The sequence below is a fragment of the Ovis aries genome, chromosome 9 (assembly GCF_016772045.2).
Source record: "Ovis aries strain OAR_USU_Benz2616 breed Rambouillet chromosome 9, ARS-UI_Ramb_v3.0, whole genome shotgun sequence".
Taxonomy (NCBI): Eukaryota; Metazoa; Chordata; class Mammalia; order Artiodactyla; family Bovidae; genus Ovis; species Ovis aries.
Window position 1 is genome coordinate 34,233,924 of NC_056062.1, and position 21,017 is coordinate 34,254,940.

Here is a 21,017-nt window from a genome sequence, read left to right on the forward strand (position 1 = left end):
TCAGGCCTGTGAAAGCTTGGGTGGCTTTAAGAGGAGGCTGATGTGTTTGGAGTCTCACTTTTGATTTCTGAGTTGCTGCCGCTCCTGTGTACCGACTAACCCTCTAACTTTGCACAACTGGCAACGTGACCATGAACCAAAGCCATATGTCTGTGTCCTTTTGCCAAACGACTCCAGCAAATAGTTCTATCATTCCCTTAGGTGGACGCCGGGTGCCAAGGATTTCTATTAGTCTCTGTACCACGGCCTCCGAGTCACAGTTTTGTGACCTAAGGGGGCAATCACCAGCTTTGTGTTTTCATAGACTTAAAAATATTTTTAATATGCTCTGATTAAAGAGAACTCAGTGAAAGTTAAAACCCTGAAACCGTCTAAACATTTTTTTTCTTGCTGATATTTTGAGATGCATGTGTTGAAAAATGCATAAATGTTAGAAAACAAGCTTCTTCATAGAGGCGTAAGCCATTTTAAACAGATTGTTCCCAAGGATGTCCCAGTTCCTTACTTTTCACTGCTTGTAGGAATTAACTGCAGAAATCAGCTACAATGCTTTTAAAAACATGCTTTTAAAAATCTTACTTATTTACCTCTGATCCTTAAATAAACTAATTTCTAATACAAATGAATTCAAATTGGAATTTTAAAACAATTTTAATGCTGAGTCTCTAAGGGCAAACATGTGCAAACAAATAACACATACTAATCAATGTGCAAAAGGGCTTGTAGGCTCAGAGAACTTCACCTGTTTAATATTTTAAAACAGTTAAGTGATCATACTTCTGACAAAAAAAATCACAATCCTAAATTGGGCATTAACAATATATTTTTGTGAAAGTAAATCTATAGAGATAAAGCAATGTTGTAGGGGAGAGTCTTTATAAAATGCTTCATTTGGATCCATTTTATTTCAACATATTCTGCTTTTTAATAAAAATGTTGCCTTACCTCTTCCTCCAGGTAACTTGTACGCTGACTCGGTGAGCCCCCCTCCGTCAGAATGAATGAACACCTGTGTTTGCTTTAGTGAGAAATCCTGCAATTCATTCTATTAAAATAAAAAATAAAAGAGAGAAGATATGTAAGGTGGACAAAAAAACAGAAGAGCAAAAATAGCCAGTGATGTGGACAGAAAACAATTGCCTATAATTCTCATGGACTATGCTATACACAGAATGAAAATGTCATACTATTTAATAATATATCAGTGGGGAAAAGATGTTTACCTTTATCCTGGCTGGCTGTGTTAGTTGCTCAGTCATGTCTGATTCTTTGTGACCCAGTGGACTGTAGCCCACCAGGCTCCCCTGTCCATGGATTCTTCAGGTAAGAACACTGGAGCGGGTTGCCATTCCCTTCTCCAGGGGATCTTTCTGACCCAGGGATCGAACCCAGGTCCCCTGCATTGCAGGCAGATTCTTTACCCCCATTTACCTTTATTAAGGTAAGCCAAATCAATTTTTGTTTTTCTTACCAAACTAGATATATAGATAAGATATAGATAAAGAAGGGCATGGAAACCTACTCCAGTATTCTTGTCTGGAGAATCCCCATGGACAGAGGAGCCTGACAGGCTGCAGTCCATGGGGTCACAAACAGCTGGACATGACTGAGCAACTAAGCATGCACATAGCTATAGATAAATGCCTGCCCTTTACTAGGAAAATTGTATAACAGGGATTCTGAATGTCACTATTGTTGGTTTTATTTTTAACCACCAGAAGAAAAAAGTCAGTCAAGGTTTGGCACATACTATCCTCAAGAAGTCATGAGAGACAAGTTCCCAAGGCATGTGGATTTAGGATGCTCTTGAATGAGGTGTCCTAAAAGGCTACTAGCTCTTTTTGCCAATGTTTTATCCTGCTTTCCATGGGAACAATCTGCATGTGGCTTCCTTGCTTCCAGACATAACACACAGGCCTGCATCTCCTTTACCTGCTCCCAGGGATGGAACAGAATCTGTCTTCAGGCTGTTTGGCCCTTGAAAGAAAACTCTGAAATTCAGTGTTAACACTCTCAGCCTGACAGCAAGTGGCTACTGACATGAACAGTATATATAGATATAGACATAGTACCTATCATAACACACACTCGCTATGGTTTGTCCGTCCATTCTGGCATTCTAGAACACAAGTCACCAACCTTCCTGGCAGATGAGTTCTAGGGTCCGTGTTTACCCTTTGCAGTAAGTTGGAGAATCCAGCTTTTTAACCATGGATTTCTGCGTTACTTGAAAGTTCTGACCAGACATTAAGCAGATGCTTCTTCAACTCAAATCAGCAACTGTAGATCCTGGTGAAAAATGGGGATAAAACCCTTAAGACAGAGCAGATGTCTTAAGACACAGATGTCTCAAGACAGAATGTCTCACACAGCAAAAGTCTCAAGACATAGGATGGAAGGACTGAAAAGTCACATAGGACTCGGGAGTTCTTAGTTTGCTTGATTGCAACTAAAAAAAAAAGCAAAAACAAAACCCAGCTTTCTCTACAACTGTGTTTGGCTTACCCTCCCTCGCCCCTGGTCAGTCCACCTGCCTGTCCCCTTTGTTTGTCACACTCCAACCTAAGACAAAAGATCTGGAAAACACTGGTGGGCAGAGCGCTTTTCTAAACCCTGAAAGTAATGGCTTTTTGTCTACACCCAATCGTGGTGTGTGTTTATTAGCAATACATTTTCCATTTATTTTCTCAAAGATTGCCAATAAAGAACCGAATCACAGAAGGGAGTAGCTCTAAACCCTCCGAGTTCCCTAATGTCAAACTCATTAGCATCCGAATAAGCACACAGCAGCACCTCATCTGCACAAGCGTGATTTTTTACTACTTTTAATAGCGTTTCTCAGAGGGCTCATTTTCAACTTTCTTCAGTGGTTAGTTGGTTCTCAGGGGGAAAGGAGCTTCCTGACGCTCGCGGCTTCCCCGCAAACAACCCGGCCGTTTGCTGTCAGATGCGTCAGCCCTCTGCCCTAACCCCATCTGCTGTCTCTCCCCTCCCCAGGGAGCAGAGCAAAGGCAGCACAGCTGAGATCCACGTGGAGCCCTGCACAGAGGATGCCGGCAAAATATAAGTTCAGAAATGTGGTGTGACACAAAAGGCCTGGGAAGTCCAAGTGCACCGGAATACGGGCGGGAAAGAGGAGCTGCAGAGGCTCGCTGTTCCAAGCATCCATCGTTCTCAGCTCCGCCCATGGCCTTGTGGAAACACACTGGCTGATACCAAGAGGAATCTCCCACTGCAGTCGGTTCCCTTCACTCCCTGCATGCGTCCTATTACTGTATCAAAGAGGTACCCTTAAAAACCCATTTTCGATAGTCGCTATATTTTTTCTTAACTTTTTATTTTGTACTGGAGTATAGCTGATTAACAATGTTGTGATAGTTGCAGGTAGATAGCAAAGGGACTCAGTCATACATACACCTATATCCATTCTCCCCCGAACTCCCCTTCCATCCAGGCTCCTACATAACATGGAGCAGAGTTCCCTGTGCTGTAGAGCAGGACCTTGTTGGTTATCCATTTTAAATATAGTAGTGTGTACATGTCCATCCCAAACTCCCTAACTATCCCTTTCCCTCATCCTTCCCCCTGGCAATCACAGGTTCTTTCTCTAAGTCTATGAGTCTGCTTTCTAAATAAGTTCATTTGTATCATTTCTTTTTAGATAAGGGATGTCATACGATATTTTTCTTTCTCTGTCTGACTGACTTCACTCAGTATGACAATCCCTAGGTCCATCCATGATGCTGCAAGTGGCAATAACTGCTGTACTTTTAATCTCTTTGCTGATCTTAAACCATGCTGTAAAACTTAAGGATTTACTAAAATATTCTTAGGAGATACCCATTTTGGAAGACAATTAACCTAAGGTTTGGAATCTTGGCCAAGCTCCTCCAACTTGTAACTGAGTTAGTTCTCTCCCCCGCCTACCAGGATGGACACTTTTCCATTGAAGTTCATCTTTTCATGAAACAGCAGTCTTAGAAGGTGAAACTACATGACAAACCAAGGTGCTGGGAGCCTAGCGGGCTGCACAGTCTTTCAGCGAGTGCTATAATTAAGACGTGGCTTCACTTGCTAAATGGAGTCATCACAGAAGACTCCATTTGTGTGCTCTGCTTTATGCCAATAACCATGGATGGAGTGCTAAATTTACAGACACTTCAAGGATAAGTATTTGCTTCAGAAAAAGACAGTTCTTTTTTATTTTTTAGCAACTTTCAAATATGCACTACAGTATTACCGTTTTTTATTTTTAGTTGGAGCATAATTGCTTTACAATGTTGTGGGTTTCTGCTATACAACAACTAAGTGAATCAGCCATAAGTATACATACATCCCTTCCCTCCTGAGCTTCCCTCCTGCCCCATCCCACCTCTCTAGGTCATCACAGAGCCCCGAGCTGAGTTCCCTATGCTATACAGCAGTGTCCCACTAGCTATTTTACAGATTGTAGTATGTATATGAAAGACAGTTCTTTAAACCTATGATATGATGTAATGAATATGAGATGTTACTTTTTTATTTTTTAATATAAAGTTATTTATCCCGCTGCTGGGCATACACACCGAGGAAACCAGAATTGAAAGAGACACATGTACCCCAATGTTCATCGCAGCACTGTTTATAATAGCCAGGACATGGAAACAACCTAGATGTCCATCAGCAGATGAATGGATAAGAAAGCTGTGGTACATATACACAATGGAGTATTACTCAGCCGTTAAAAAGAATTCATTTGAATCAGTTCTGATGAGATGGATGAAACTGGAGCCAATTATACAGAGTGAAGTAAGCCAGAAAGAAAAACACCAATACAGTATACTAACACATATATATGGAATTTAGGAAGATGGCAATGACGACCCTGTATGCAAGACAGGAAAAAAGACACAGATGTGTATAACGGACTTTTGGACTCAGAGGGAGAGGGAGAGGGAGAGGGTGGGATGATTTGGGAGAATGGGAATTCTAACATGTATACTATCATGTAAGAATTGAATCGCCAGTCCATGTCTGACGCAGGATGCAGCATGCTTGGGGCTGGTGCATGGGGATGACCCAGAGAGATGTTGTGGGGAGGGAGGTGGGAGGGGGGGTCATGTTTGGGAACGCATGTAAGAATTAAAGATTTTAAAATTAAAAAAATTAAAAAAAAATAAAATATAAAAAAAAATAATTGAAGGTTAATTACTTTACAATATTGTATTGGTTTTGCCATACGTCAACATGAATCTGCCACAGGTATACACGTGTTCCCCATCCTGAACCCTCCTCCCTCCTCTCTCCCCATACCATCCCTCTGGGTCGTCCCAGTGCACCAGCCCCAAGCATCCAGTATCATGCATCGAACCTGGACTGGTGATTCGTTTCATATATGATATTACACATGTTTCAGATATATCAGATTATATTTTACTGGTGGTGGTGGTGGTGAGGTGACCTGAAGTGATAAGATGCAACTGTCAATTGTGTCCTTAAAGCAGAGAACCATAGATTTACTTACGATTCAGAAACAAATTCTATATTTAAAAAAAAATCCTCCAGACTAAACTCAAAGTGAAAACTCTGATGAAAAGGCAAGGAAATCAAATATGAAAGATCATAGTGCTGGAAGCCCTGTGATACAACTGCTACGTTTGGAGTTTACTTACCAGTGGGACTGGTCCGGTGCAAATGCCCAGCAGCCTCCTCTCAGAAGTTGGGCGTTAATTCAAACTCCAAACATCACTCTCAGGTCTAGTTTCCTGCCAAGTGAAATGAAATGGGAGAATTCAGCATGTTAACCTCAGCACTGGGCTTCCCTGCTGGCTCAGAAGGTGAAGAATCTGCCTGTAATGTGGGAGACCCAGGTTCGATCCCTGGGTCAGGAAGATTCTCTGGAGAAAGGAATGGCAGCTCACTCAGTATTCTTGCCTGGAGAATTCCATGGACAGAGGAGTCTGGCGAGCTACAGTCCATGGGGTCACAAACAGTTGGACACGACTGAGCGACTAACACACACATGAAACCTCAGCACTGCTGACCCATGAGGCCCTGTCTCCCAACCTCCCAACACTTTTAACCTCTCAGTCACTAACTTTGGTATCTTCACCAATTGTTCATTAGTTGGAATGGTGAAAAGGGGGGATTTTTCTTGCTCTTTTTTTTTAATGGGAAAGCAAGTCCTTTATAGTTCTGTCTAGTTTTATTTTTTATATTTATTTTTTAATTGGAGTATAATTGCTTTAAAATGTGTTAGTTTCTGTGTACAATGAAGTGAATCAGCCATATGTACGCATATATCCCCTCCCTTTGGGGCTTCCCTCCCACCTCCCATCCCACCTCGCTAGTTTATTTTTATATTAATCACCATGATATTTAAGTGAGAGTCAAATTTTGTATAAATTTGCTTGGACAGATGACCGAATTCTTCAGCTTTCCACTTGCCATGTTTCACCATTAAATTTCTAATGAAAATTTAAACCTCTTATTTTGAATTTTTTCATCAATGAGCTTTCTCATCATAGCAAGAGAGTATATATTTAGCAACTGATGTACAAAAATGACGTTAGCCTACTGTCACATTATATTTATGCTGTCAAACACTGCTTCCTTCTTCTTAGCCTTCAAGATTGATATAAGGAGGACTTGCTTCATAGACAGGAGCAAATGAAGAGAAGTAGTGGGTTCCTTTTCAGAGAAGGCGATGGCAGCCCACTCCAGTACTCTTGCCTGGAAAATCCCATGGATGGAGGAGCCTGGTAGGCTGCAGTCCATGGGGTCACGAACAGTCTGACATGACTGAGCAACTTCACTTTCACTCTTCACTTTCATGCATTGGAGAAGGAAATGGCAACCCACTCCAGAGTTCTTGCCTGGAGAATCCCAGGGATGGGGGAGCCTGGTGAGCTTCAGTCTATGGGGTCACACAGAGTTGGACACGACTGAAGCGACTTAGCAGCAGCAGCAGCAGTGGATTCCTTTTAAGTTGTTTTATGCATTGGAGAAGGAAATGGCAAGTCACTCCAATGTTCTTGCCTGGAGAATCCCAGGGACGGGGGAGCCTGGTGTGCTGCTGTCTATGGGGTCACGCAGAGTCAGACACGACTGAAGCAACTTAGCAGCAGCAGCAGCAGGCAAAGAAAAATACTGTTTATTGGCTATAAGCTCTACTTGTCATGGTAGGAGTAGAAAGAACTTCATCAAAACTGAAACAGCCCCCACTGCAAAATGGGCCGGTGGCGTTGCTTCCTCTTAGGGGGAATGCCTTGGGTTTTAAATCACAGCATATTCAGCAAGACTAATTATTTGATATCAGCAACCAAACTGCTCTTCATGATACATTATGAATGCTTTTTGCTTCCTCAGTGATCACTGAAGTTCAAATACAAACAAAACTTCTTATACAGTAGAGTTTGTTATTTTACAAGAAGAACAGAAACATGATTTGTCAATGTACAAAATTTCCATTGATGGACTTAATTGATTTTTACTGGTTTGCCTGGCCTTTTGAGCTCTCCGCCTTATGAAGTCTTTCAAGGAATCTGAAGTACAAAGAATGCTATGGTAACTCTGATCTTCTCTAGAAAATGGTTTTTTTTTTTGTTTTTTTTTTGTTTTTTTTTTTTTGCTCTGCAAATTGCTGCAGTCATACAGAACATCAGAATAACTTCTGGTTTCCACTGTGATCAATATGAAGTCATTGTACTTGTACTAGCAGGCATTATATTATTCACATTTGTCCTTCTACCACCTGTAAAAATAAAGCACAAGCCCCTTCTTCTGAAACTCTGAGGCAATGCCAATAACTCGTTCGAGACCCATACTTCTCCCTGCAAGAGGTTTTAACTTCCACCTGATTTAAGTCACAAAATAGCCTTCAAAGATCCTTAAAGCCTTGCTGCAATTAACATAAATGCATTCAGATGCCATTCATGACTGATAATTCCAACACCTTGTGGGAAAAAAAAAAGTTGCATGCTGTAAACATTATAAACATATTCAAATAAGCTTAACACAAGCTGCCATGCTTATTTCTGCCTAGATCATGGACCAGCGAAATGGTTAATGCAAATGGATTTATAATTTGCTTTGGGGGGCCAGTTTCTTCTCCTTATTTATTAGCCCAGCTGATGGGGTAGATTTGATGAGGCACTTCTGGAATAATTGAGTCATCACACAAAGAAGGCCGCTAGCATTCAGAGTGGTTTTATCAGCAGCAAGCAGGCCTGATTACTGACAATTACACTCTGATCCGGTGATGGAGGAGAAAGAGCCAACGAGTGGGAAATGTCCATGTTTCTATCCAGGAATAATTTCTACATTCATTTTACATGCTAAGTGTTTCCTATCTCTGCATAATAAACTGTAAACAGGAATCGATGGCACAATGTCCCTTAATATTTCCTGGTAATGAAGACACAAATGTACAGTGAGTGCTGATAAATATAGATGAAACATAAGCTATTCTCCTAGTCGGTATTGTTACCTTTAAAACAAATGCATTTTTCTGGTAAAAGCATAATCAGAGCTAATGCAAAAAAATGACAGAAGATTGAAACTGTCCTTGTAACTACATAGAAACTTTGGGAAAGTCCTGTTAATCACTGCCGCCTTAAAGGCTCACAGGCTGAAGGTGAGACAGTGGGAACCACGTCACTCTGCTTCTCAACAGTCAACGGTGCAGAGCTCTTGGGTTGCACACAGCAGAGGACACGGCGACAGGAGCCATCTCTAGCACTCAGAGTGCATCTCAGCAAACCGGCATGAGGAGGATTTTGGTTTCCTTCCATCAGGCCTTCTGACAGAATGGTGATCGGGAATAACCAAGTTAGACCTGAGATGGAGAGTAGGGCTGTGCTGTCTCCTGCATGGGTTTTTAACCACTTGTTTATGAAATGGTTCTTAACAAAACACTGTGAGCAAAAATTCATCTCATTAAACCAGGTTTCTCTCTGACTCAGATGCTAGTTGGGAATGCCCAGGGATAGAGAATATGCATAGTTCTTAGTGTGCTGCTATAGATTTTAGAGGGAAAACTTTAATTTCCTGTAATATCAAGTTTCTACTTTTAAACAAGCCAATCAGGTGCAAAGCCCTGCATAATGAACCTGCCTGGGTCTGTTTGCTTAATCTTTTCTCTAAAGCCCCTTTCTGGCTTCCAAAGAAATAAAAGTTATCTTCTGTTCTCCTGTGGTAACTATGGAAACTCTGTTTTATTAAACTAACCACTTAACTTCAAGGCTTGTGTTGCAACTAAATGTGCTATTTTGAGTAAATCTATACTAAACAACCCTATAATGTCAAAACATTTTTAATAAAGTTCAAAGAGCACTTGTTGATTCAAAAAGGAGGCTTTTTATTATGTAAAGGGAATGTTCTCTATTTAAGCTGTTTTATTATATAGATTGTTACACAATATGCTTGATATCCTAAGACATTTTATATTTTCCTTGTCCATTTGTAAGAGGTTTTCTTAGAATTTTTTCCAACAAGTGTGCTGTTTCACCCAGCAGGAACTGTTTGTTTTGCATTAAAATCCTCACCATATTCTGTACAATTGGATTAAAATAAAAGAAGAGTTATTTATCTTTATTGTCTGACCAGGAAATATGGAATGGGAGAAACTAATGAAACTGACAAAGAAATGACCTGATTCTCAAATGTTGAGGCCAGTGGGCATTGGATTTTTGCAGAATGGTTTTTGGATTTTGTCCTCATTACAGTTAATTTAATGCAGATTCTGTTAACATAGGTCCCTTTCTGCTAAACACTTTACTTACTATTGGTTCAATACACATTTGTTGAGAACTGATTTAGGAAACTCCATGCCGGTCTTGGGCATTTAAAGATACAGAAAGCACAGCTCTTATCCTCATGGTACAAATCAGCAAACTGAGGATTCCAATAGGATGTGGAAATATGATAAAGGAGGAGGCAGAACAAGCAATGGGAGCATGGGCTGAGACCAGCCTGGAAATGCTTCCAGAAATGATGAATCATGAAGAACACATCTTCGGAGATTCAGAGACTGGCTAAAATAAATAAATGTCCCCAAAGACCAAATGAAAAACCACAGTCAAAGTTGTACTTGGCTTGGTTAAGCAATGTATTTAAGCCACAGTTTTAGATAGCTAGACAAGGGTTAAAGGAGACTAGCTGGTCAGGGTAAAGAGCTAAAATGAAATGTTTAGGATGTGTTGATTTTATTTGCAACTTTCAAAGGAACTAACTTTGCTTTGGTATCAGAGCTGCAAAATGTGTCTGCTGAGAAGCAGTATCACCCACGCCATGTGAAGCAACCGAATGGCATGGACTTGTGAGTTCCAGTCCTATTTTGATGCACCCCCACTCTGCTCCTTGAGCTCCCTGACATCACAGAGTCAAGGTCACTTTATCCTCCTGGTGCCAGTAAAGCTTATGGACTTGAGGGGATGTGTCATGTTGACCTTTCACTGAAACACAATGTGGCCAGTGTGGGTGCTCAATACTGAACTGAATTGAATTCAGTTACTACTGAATAGAATTAAAATAAGCCTAAAGTAATATTCCTTGGATTCCTGAGATACTATCCTATTAATTGTATTCAATACATAGCATCCCAGGACAACATCTGGAGCTTATAGATTTTATCTGATTGCTACGCCAGTTAAGAATTTACAATTTTGTCTTCACTGTCCTCTACCCTTATGTAAAAAAGTCAAGCTCCCCAAACACAAAAGAGAGCAAGCATACAGTGTAATAGATTTCACAGTCAGTTTCTTCCCCAATGTCTACTTTTATCTGATTTACATGAAAAATAATAGTACGTGATTTAAATCAGTCCTTTCATGGGAATGAAAGCCAAAGGTAATGTGGAAATATTAGTCTTATTTTTCCAAATTTGGCAAAAAATAACCATTTAGGAAGACCTTAAACTCATTTAAACTATATCCAGCTTCCAGTTTCTGTACCTCACTTTCCTTACTCAGAATTTGTCTGTATGGCCACTGTCCTGACTTAAACACACTTACATTTCATTTTAAACAGCGTATGTCCATGTCCTTCAAATGAATGAGCTTTGTACTGGGGATAAAAATGGAACCACAGGGAAAGACAAAACTAACCCATTACTTTTACCATGAGAGTAAACTGGTATGACATTTTCTGGGTCAGGAAGATTCCCTGGAGAAGGAAGTGGCTATTCACTTCAGTATTCTTGCCTGGAAAATTCCATGGAGAGAGAAACCAGGCGGGCTATACTGTCCATGAAGTCGCAAGAGTCAGACACAACTTGGCCACTAAGTAACACCTTGACTGAACTCTTTCCCTGAGAAAGGCACTCTCATGAGACCAGAGTGCACTCTTTTCCTGTCATCATCCATGCCTATGGGGAGTTGTCACCATTTCACAATGAAGAAAGCCTTCCATGCTAACACCAGCTTCTGCATGATAGCCCTGTGATTCTAGGTGCCAGGACCCATGAACCCTGTAATAGTCAGATCAGTTTTCTCTCTGCATCATGGACCTCATCTTTCCCATGGACATTCTATTCCTCTTGCTCAAGCTCAGTGAAACAGACATACTAACTATCCCAGTAAAGCTGGTATCCATCTGTACCTCTGATGATACAGGCATCATGCTTACAAAAATACCACGTGGAGAACATTTTTGGTGTGAGGAGGGGTGTTGCAATGCAAAAATGGAAATCTCAGAATTCATGATAACCATCATCATGATTTACAAATTCCAGTTCCTAAAACTGATTTCTCAGTCTTGGGTGCTCAAGAAATCTTTCTTCTCTTCATTCAAACACAAGAAATTCTTTAGAGGATTTACACTGTCAGCTGTAAAACAGGTCCCACCTATCAGTTGACTTATCCCCCATATTAATTTTCTGTTGTTGCTGTAAAAAGTCCATAAACTTCATGGCTTCACACAAATATATTACCTTACAGCTCTGGAGGTCCAAAGTCTGGGACAGTTGCACCAGGCTAAGATCAAGTCAGGCTGTGCTCCTTTCCAGAGGCTGTATGGGGAATTCACGAGGACTAGGGGCATACCCCAGTTCCTTGTATTGTAGGTCTGAGATCGTTGTTTTTTCAGTGGCCATTCTTAGTGTCTCAAGGCCACTGCATTCCATGGCCCATGGCTCCTTCTTCCCTCTTCCAACGGTGGGTCCTTCTCAGGTCACTTCTCCATGACTCATCCACCTGCCTTTCTCTTATGGTCTCTGGGATAAGTTGAGCCCACCAAGCAACTCTCCCATCTCCAGACTCTTAATTTATTCACACTCCTTTTGTATGTAAGATAATGTATTCACAGGTTTCAGGAATTAAGACATAGACATTTAATATCACTGTTAATATTTGGGTTCAAAGTGCCATGTTTCCATTTGTTTTCTACTTGTCTTATCTTTTGTTATATTTTTTTCCCTCTGACTTAAGTTCTTTCGGATGTTAAAGATTTTTTCCCCATTTATTCTAAAAAAAAGACAGTCGGTGGAGGCCGGGTGATTATGCTGCCCACTACATTCTTCAGCTACGTATGTAAATCCTGATTGTGTTTAAGTATTAACGCTCCTCATATGAGACAAGTGACATCATCAACCAAGAAGGCCTGGTGTACACAATTCTTAAAAAAAATACATAATTGTAACTCCAATGACCAGTAGGAGACCAACATTAACAAAATCAGGCATCTTTAGTTGTCCCCGAAAAACAAGTACCTTAAATTCTCAAGTTTCTGGAGGCCATTGGAAAGTTAGGGGCACTTCTCTCTGGAGGGGGAATTTATTTCTAAATAATCTTCACTCACCTTCCCTAAAGCCCACTGGCTCTGAACTGGAGACTTTCCATTGCTATGGACAAGAAGTGTCATCAGAGGGAAAATGGAAAGAAAAAGAGAAACTTAATTAAACAGTAATTATCTACAGCTTATTAACTGTATGAAACAATCTTTTCAAGTAATTTACATATTGACTATGAGAGAATGGACCAAGGCACTAACCAATCGTCAACAGTCCAACAATATTCATTTGAAAGAACTCCCCTCAACAAGAAAAACAGGTGTCTACTGTGATCAGAAAATGCTTTTTAGATTTGAGTTCCTTTGTCCACAAGTACATTTGAGAACCTTTTCTGGGCACACACCTGAGAGTGAAAGTGAATTATCAATGACAGTCTTTTCAAAAAAAAAAAAAAAAGAGTCAGTGGTTTAACACTAATTTCTAATCAGATCCTACAGAAAGGAACAGCCCGAACGGCAGCTGTACTTTTCCCAGGGTTAATTACCTTTCACTGCTCTCTGCTAATGAGTCAGCTGTCCCTGTCAGCGCACAGCCCTGGTTCATCTGGAGGCCTCGCTGTTGGACAAACAGCTAGTGACAGTTCTATTTACATACGGGGGTGTTTGTTGTGCAAAGATTTCCAAAGGCTTAAAAAAAAAAAATCCCTTCATTTTCATGTGTTTCCATGCCACAAATGTTCTTACAAATACGTTTCTATTTGGTCAAGTCTTCTTTTCTGCTCAGGCCACTGGCTTCACCACCAGAAGGCGGAAAACGCCAAGTCCTAGAAAGGGGCAAACTTCACAGCTTCAACAGAAAGCTTTGTCTTCCTGGTTCCTCAGCATTGTAACAATGCCCCCGTGGGGATGAGATGGGACTCAAAAGTTTACAACCTCCTTCCATGGTAAAAAGCCTTTCTAAGAGACACATTCTGGAAAATTAAATTTGAGAGTAGAAAAAGAGAGACATAAAACATACCTTAGATTTATCTGTACAAGAAAAGTGAATTAGAAAATGGAGCTTTCAAAAAAAATTACTTGAAAACTACACTTTCACTTAAAATGTCTGGGTCATTGTGGGCTATATAGATATATATGTGTCTATATGCGTGTGTTCCTGTGACCGTATATGTATATATATGTGTGTGTATTCTTGCACACTTAGGCTTTATTATCCAGTTTATAGCTCTGCTCCCTAGACCATGGTTCTGTTCTCCATCTCACAATGTAGACGCAGTGTGCCTTTACATATTTCTGAACATTGCGATGAGAGATTTACACATCTCTTCCCTCTTTTTATCCCAGAAGGAACTGAGGGGGATCCACAAACAGTGAAGTGCCCACTGATCCCACTCAACAAAAAGGGGTATAGTTTGCAAGCCCTCTGCTAGAGGCAAGGCTTCATACAACCAAGAGATGATTGCAAAAGTTTTGGCAAAAAGATAGATGCTGAGAATTTCTTTAGCTAGTTGAGAAATGAAGACTGATACAAAGCATGGAGTTGTAAGTATAGGAATACCACATAAGTGCTTTCTGTTCTGACAAAGGACAGAAAAACTGGAAAGTGGAATGAAATCACTGGTATGAAGTGGTACAAATAATAACTGGGATTCAAGGTATATTATTTAAAATATACAAACCAGCTAGAGTGAGGTTATTTTTTTTTTTAAGAGAGAGCTAAAGAAGAGTAAAAACAGAAGCACTGATATATTGATGTAAAGTAAATACTAGAATAAAATTAACAACTTCCACCAAAAGAAACTAAAAATAGAAATCACATACTATAAAAGGCTAGGGTACATTTAACAAGTAACACTTTCTTGAAAATAATTAAGGTTTAAAGGTAGTATTTCATAGTGATTGTATATTTTGTTAGCTGAGTGACCTACCAACTATCTTATAAAATAAGCAAAACACGTGAACTTACTTTTCTCATGCTGTTACCTGTAAACATTTCTTTCTGTACCCTCACCTTCCCACTGTTCCCTTAATATGAACAAGTTGAATTAGGCTGTTTAAATATATTGTAAGATATTACAGAAAAACCCAAACTAACTTTTTGGCCAAACCAATATTTGGTGCAGTGAAAAAAAAAGTATCACTGATCCCACTCTGACAGCCTCTCAAATGTCCCCAAATGCTCTAACCTCAGGTAAGTGTCCTGCTCTGACCTCAGGTCAGTGGCTCAGGTTCTACTCCACATCAGGACCACCTGCTTCCGATACCCCAAACTCCTGCATTGCTAACGAGGGTCCAGGGGCTCCCGCTACTCCACGGACCACAGCTTGAACAGCAGTGTCAGAGCAGCAGTTCTCAGACCTCAGCCAGCACCACGGTCACCCGCAGAGGAGTCTAGGGTGGGCGTGAGCTTGGCCCTTCCCATCATGTTCCCAGGCAATGTAGGTGCTGATGGTCTGGGGACCACACTCAGAACTGTCGCCTTCAATGTTCGCTAACGCAGGCTGTGAGGCAAGCCCATCCCACAGTCTAAATTCCCCACGCCCACATGGAGCAGAAGCATTCCCCACTCTGTTCTCAAGCAAATACTTTATGCTAGAAAAGAACAGATACAAAGTGAACGTTCTGGCCCCTCACTGGAGTACATTCTGAGAAGCACTTTATAGCTTATTGAACTTGATCTTCCCTTCAGATGAAGCCATTCATGTTGAGAAAGAAACAGTAATTATGCACTTCTTCATTACAGGTGCCATTAACAAATGTAAGCTCAGAAATTACAGATCTAAGACTGCACCAGCACTGAAACTAGCCCAAAGCAAATAAAATAAGAGGATGAATTAATTAAAAATGATATCATAAAAATGAATTTCCATGTCAAGCAAGAATGCATTTTTCCTTGAGACAGTCAATGTTTTACCAGCCTTAGTAAATTTTCACTTATTCCTAAATGGTACAGCAAGTTTCTCAGAGACTACTGAAGGATTCAGGTTGCTGCTATGTTGAAGAACACATCATCCTGAAAACTTCTCAAAGGATGAAAACACCTTTTAGTCTAAAACTAAATAATCTGTTTGCATTGCTGTCAGGGTAAATACCTCAGTGATAAAGCTCTCACAAGGGTATATGCAGCATTGTTGATTGGAATACATATCCTAGAACTAGAAGTGTGAGAGCAGTTGGAAGTAAAATAAATTTATTTTATTTATTAAAAAAAATTATTTTGTAGAAGAAAACATCACTGAAGAGATGGAGGATGATTCCCCAAACAGAAAGCGACACATGGAGCAGAAGTGAGGTGCTTCTGCAGGGATGTGCCCAGACAGGCGGAGAAGGCAATGGCAGTCCACTCCAGTACTCTTGCCTGGAGAATCCCATGGACGGAGGAGCCTGGTGGGCTGCAGTCCATGAGGTCGCTAAGAGTTGGACGCACTGAGTGACTTCACTTTCACTTTTCACTTTCATGCATTGGAGAAGGAAATGGCAGCCCACTCCAGTGTTCTTGCCTGGAGAATCCCGGGGACGGGGGAGGCCATCTATGGGGTCCGCATAGAGTCGGACATGACTGAAGCGACTTAGCAGCAGCAGCCCAGACAAGGAAAAACTATTTTGTGTCCTGAGCCACGAACTTATTAAACAATATTCCAGTAAAGCTGGGAGAATTATGGCTCAATGTAAGAAATCACAGTAAGCCAATGAGAACAATTTAAAAATTCTTTTTCAAATTCTTCTCCCATTTAGGTTACAACAGAGTATTGAGCAGACTTCCCTGTGCTATACAGTAGGTCCTTGCTGTTTATACATTTTAAATATAGCAGTGTGTACATGTCCATCCAAAACTCCCAATCTACCCCTCCCCACTTCCCCCTGGTTCCCATAAGTTCATTCACAAATAAGAACAATTTCAAAGGAATCTGTAGCCCTTCTGGAATTCATGCCACCTCTTGTTTGGTCTTGCTATCCCCCTGAGATTTTAACAAAGCTATTCTAAAAGTACTAACCTCACCTAAATACAAGATAACATCACAAATAAGAAATCTGATTAATGTCAGTATAACCAACCTTCTCCATATAGAACAGCATTTTTAAATGAACACATTAACTTATTTACTCAACTCCTCACTAAGCACTTATTCTTCTAGAGAAAAAGGGGGAAGAATTCATATAAACAGGTGTACTCCTGGGAGTGGAGAAGGGTGTGAGGTGTGTGCCCCTCTCACAGTACAAATGTTTGTGTTGCACAAACCAAAGAGGTGATGAAATGAAAGTCTTTGAGGAGATGGAGGTGCTGAGTTTACTTCTTAGTGAGTCAGGAGAACAACCTGAGGGTTCTGGGTTTGATGACTTCTCTCCTGCAGAAGCACAAACATGAGCTACAGAGTCTGAGAAGAGGGGAGGAGTAGGAGAATTATGTAGAGTTCTCCTCTACTGTCCTACGCATCTAGTTCGGCTGCGCACAGTGCTGTTACAGCCGAGACTGCTGTGAGAGTCCAGATCTTAACCCACATCTCTGCTTGGGTGCCTTTTACGAGTTATAATGAATCAGACTCAATAAGAGCCTCTGGTCATTTGAACATCTGGTTTTCCAGAGAGACCAGGACAGCTCGCATCAGGCACTTCGTCCTGCGCTTATCCAATTCCAGAACCCTATTGGTTTCCACTAATTTCTCTCGACCCCCACATTTCACTATCTGTAGATGATTACTGAGGAAATTTGGCGTTAGTTTTCTGTCAGAGGTAACACACTACATATTTTGGGAGGACATTAAATTTTTCCCAAAGAAGTGTGTGTAAGAAGAAAATTCCTTAGACGAACTACAGAATCCGTCTTTTAAAACCTTAATTTATATACTGTGATTCCGAAGTGAACAACAAGAACACTAGTGAAATGAAGACTTGGCCTCCAGGAACCGCGATGGGTTTCCTCTCACATTCTAACTCCTCCTCCCAAGTGTGGTTCTGTGTTCCCACAGGAAGCCATGCCTACTCCGATCACAGCCCCTGATCCCATCATGTGTCACCCTCAACATGCTCTTCACCACCCACCTATTGACGGCTCCCACAGGGCTGGGACAACCTTGTCTCTGCCTCCTCCAGAGTCCAGAAACCCAGTGAGAGTGCTGACTATTTGAAGACTGCTGACCAATTAATTATTAAGGAAACAGAGAACTGTGATCAGGGCACAGCCTCTCGGATATGAATTTTGAGAAAATAATATCTAAAGATAAAATATGAAAGTATCCTTTAAAATAATATCTAAAGATAAAATACGAAAGTACCCATAGCATGTAGCAAAAAGTTATGCAGGTGAAAATATACAGGGTAGATCAGCTTCTAAGACTAGTACATATGATGCTTAAAGTCAATTATTGTATTATTAATGTTACATCTGAAAAGTAGGGATGTACAAAATAACAATCTTATGAACAGTCTACTTGTGAACTAAGATCAACTTTACAAATTAAAAATAATTTGCAAGTTAAAATGTACCCAAAACATTATGCAATCTTGCTATTACCTTAATACATATAACTATTGATTTTAACTCCAAGTGGGGGTGTATTAAAATTTAAGGATTGTCATAGCCAATTCAATCATATGCTAAAAACAGAGGAGTGACTGGTGTGTTACAAATGCCTAAAGAAACTAAATTGGGCAGTTCTTAAGATACCATGAAATAAAATTGAGGCAATGGAAGAAACACAGCATTATTTATCATGAATATGCCAAGCAATAGGCTGACTCTAAATTAGGTAGAGGCAGTAGGGAATGGTGGAGGGTGCTTTAAGCAATCTGCAGGAAGCAAGAGGTAAACATAGAATCAGAGGGGGCTTTTAGCAATCGCCATCTTCAGTCATACCTGGACACCAATTCATGCACTGGACTAGGCATCTCATGGTCATATTATCTTAGTTAAATCTCACAACAACCTAAGGGGGTTGACGTCATTATTCCTATTTTAAGTTGAGCTAATGCGCAAGACCCTGTATGATGCCAAGGTTTCTCCTGCCGTGTAGCTGTGGCTAAAATGGCAGGTAGAGCTTGTATGTCTTTCACTGAGCAAATCCTGGAAAGACCCACAACTGAGTCAGAGCTCACAAAATGGGAATTTCTTTGCATCATTTATTGGAAACTGCCTGGAGAGAATGTTCAGAAAGTCGGTGATGAGTGATAAGATTATGGAGACAATGAAATATGGTAAAAATCATAAAATCAGTCTGTGGGGAAAGACAGTGACAAATAACCTGGGAAATGCTCGTAGCTGAAGGGACACTCAAGCCCCAACCAAAGGTGGCAGGTGTAAAGTGGTGACACCAACCTGAATTTAGTTCTGTGATCTCAGGACTGCATTTAACCTCCCTAACGGATCTTCAGGGTCTTCAGCTGTTAAAAATGTACCATAACAGAACCTCCCTCTAGAGCCCTGAAGACGTTTGAGCTATCACTCATAAAAGGCATGGCACACAGCAGAAATTCTGTAAAACTCCACGATCCCCACAGAGATCAATTTTCATGCAAAGCCCACAGGTAGTTGGTACCCAATTAAAAACCTCTCCTGGTCATAGTGAGGATATGTGTTGATGAAACTGATTAAATCTTTGTAAACTTAACAGCACATTTTCCTTGTTAGTAGGAAAATTCATTAAGTATTCATTCAAAAATATTTGCTGACTTTTAAAATTTTATTTCTTTGTGCTAAATACTATTGTAAACGCTTCATTATATATTAATTCATTTTGCATAATGACTATACAAATCGATTATTAATTTTTCCTGTCTTTCAAATGAGGAGATTAAAACACAGAGAAGTTAAATACTTGCCCAGAGTCACCCAGCCCTTGAGAAGCAGCCCTGGGAACTGGACATCTGCTGAAAGGTACATGTGTTTAATCACAATAGCCTCTCATTGTCGTGAGAGAGCAGAGGGAGAAGCGGGGCTAGATGAGACAGAAATTATATTCTTGGGAGCCAAACCAAGAGAAAAGGAAGCAATGAATGTACACTGCAATTTGAAGCAGTGATAAGTACTATGCAAAAGTACTCAAGAAGCTGGGGAGTCTTTTAAATTGAAGTAATTGTAATCTTTGCTCATTTAAAACAAAGTACAAGAACTGTGCCTGTGGCGAAAGCAGTTAGAGCTCTCTACCCAGAATATCAAAAAAAGATGACAACTCAATAATAGGAAGATGAGCTACTCACTGAAAATGGGTCAAGGACTTGAACATTTCTCCAAAGACGTACAAATAGCCAACAAGCACATGAAAAGATGTCTAACGTCATTAGTCACTAGGGAAATACAAAACGAATCTATGATGAGATACCACTTCACATCCATTAGGATGGCTATAACAAAAAAAACACAATAATAAGTGTTGGTCAGGAGGTGAAGAAATAAGATGTTCCTACACTGTTGGTGAGAATGTCAATGTTGGTGAGAAAGTCAAACGGTGCAGCTGCATTGGAAAACTGTCTGGCAGTATCTCAAATGGTTAAACATGGGGTTACTATGTAATCCAGCAGTTCAACCCTTAGGTACATACTCAGGAGAAATAAAAACATATGTGCACACTCACAAAAACTGTACATCAATGTTCACAGAAGCATTGTTCATAAACAATGGAAATGAGGAGACAACCCACATGTTCATAAACTAATGAGTGGATAAATACAACATGGTCTATCCAATCAATGGAATATTGTTCCACAGTATAAAGGAGTGAAGCACTGATAGATGATACAACATGGATGAGCCTTGAAAATATTATACCGAGTGAGAGAAAAGTCACAAAAGACCATATGCAATGCTATTCCATTTAGATGAAATCTCCAGAGTAGGCTTAGCTATAAAAACACAAGCAGACAAGTGGTTGTCTGGAGCCTGGGGCAGAGGGAACGTGAGCATGATGGCTAAGGGATGCAGAGCCTCTTCTGGGGAAAGGGAAATGCTCTAAAACTGATGCGTAAATCTGAACATACTGACTATTGAACTGTAACATTAAATATGTAAGTTGTTTGCTATGTGAATTATATCTCAACAAAGCTACTCGAAAAAACAGGTGGAGCCATACAGAGCATAGCGAGGAGTATGCATTTTGTGTTAAGTGTGATAAAGATGACTTTGGACAGCCGTGCGCAGAGGCATGGAAGTCTGGGAGAGCAGTGTCCAGGCTGTGGCACTCACCTGGGTCCCAGGAGGAGGACCTTGTCTGGGGCAGAGACGGGAAAGAGAAAAAGAGGCAAATGGCTAAAGGTCCATCTTCAGTGTAAATCAAGGAAAAATACAAAAAGAAGACAGATACAGGACAGAAGTGGGTCTA

At 40.5% G+C, this 21,017-nt stretch overlaps 1 protein-coding gene across 13 annotated transcripts in view; it reads right to left on the reverse strand.

Moving 5' to 3' along the window:
• The window catches only part of ST18 (ST18 C2H2C-type zinc finger transcription factor), a 262,346-nt gene that overhangs the window by 89,360 nt on the left and 151,969 nt on the right, over window positions 1-21,017 (reverse strand). For 9 of the 13 annotated variants that reach the window (XR_006060829.2, XM_060393402.1, XM_042254200.2 and 6 more), the window contains 3 exons: window positions 5,652-5,744; window positions 2,140-2,289; window positions 946-1,045 (listed from right to left, as the gene is read on the reverse strand). The gene's annotated coding sequence lies outside the window, so the exon portion shown is untranslated. Of the gene's footprint in view, window positions 1-945; window positions 1,046-2,139; window positions 2,290-5,651; window positions 5,745-12,774; window positions 12,818-21,017 lie in introns of all 13 variants that reach the window. The other 4 variants (XM_060393403.1, XM_027972951.3, XM_042254199.2 and 1 more) reach the window with 1 other exon arrangement.